Here is a 541-nt window from a genome sequence, read left to right as displayed (position 1 = left end):
ATAAAACTTTTTACAACGATATTTTATGTTAAAATCCAATTCCTTTTCCTATGGCCCCAAGAATGCTAAAAAAAAGTAATGTTAACAAACAGTGATATGTTATTTTGTTAAATAATTGATATTATACATTCAAGGAATTAAGTAATCTACCTGTAATTACTGAAGCTGGGTTACAACAAGGCCCGCGTCTGTGCAGATGAGCTACCAAGTGGCTCACACCCACTCCCTCATTACACCTAAACACGACTGATCTTATCAAGAGCAGTTTAATTCACTAATTGGCAACATCGCTTTCAAACTTAACCTCTTTTACATGGTATTTATTCTATATTCTCAGACAAAAGAAAAATTAAACTTTATTTGAGTATCAGTAAACTGTCTTGTGCTTTTCAAGGTTCCGTAATTACTTTAAATTATTGAATTCCTGTAAAAAAGTCATGATTAAATATCACCATTCAACATCATCAGAGACACAGCAACGTATCGCCGTTGTCAGATGGACCACTCCTTCCTTCCTTCCCCCCTTTCTTCCTTCCTTCCT

General features: G+C 34.8%; 1 protein-coding gene across 2 annotated transcripts in view; it reads right to left on the bottom strand.

Annotated features, from left to right (window-relative positions):
• Positions 1 to 248, bottom strand: part of LOC136825808 (endoribonuclease Dicer-like) — a 34,519-nt gene extending 34,271 nt beyond the window's left edge. For both annotated transcript variants that reach the window (XR_010849462.1, XM_067082736.1), the window contains exon 1: positions 151 to 248. The gene's annotated coding sequence lies outside the window, so the exon portion shown is untranslated. The remainder of the gene's footprint in view (positions 1 to 150) is intronic.
• Positions 249 to 541: the final 293 nt, after the last annotated feature.

Source organism: Macrobrachium rosenbergii, chromosome 39 (assembly GCF_040412425.1).
Source record: "Macrobrachium rosenbergii isolate ZJJX-2024 chromosome 39, ASM4041242v1, whole genome shotgun sequence".
Lineage (NCBI taxonomy): Eukaryota > Metazoa > Arthropoda > Malacostraca > Decapoda > Palaemonidae > Macrobrachium > Macrobrachium rosenbergii.
This window is presented reverse-complemented; position numbering and strand designations above follow the sequence as displayed.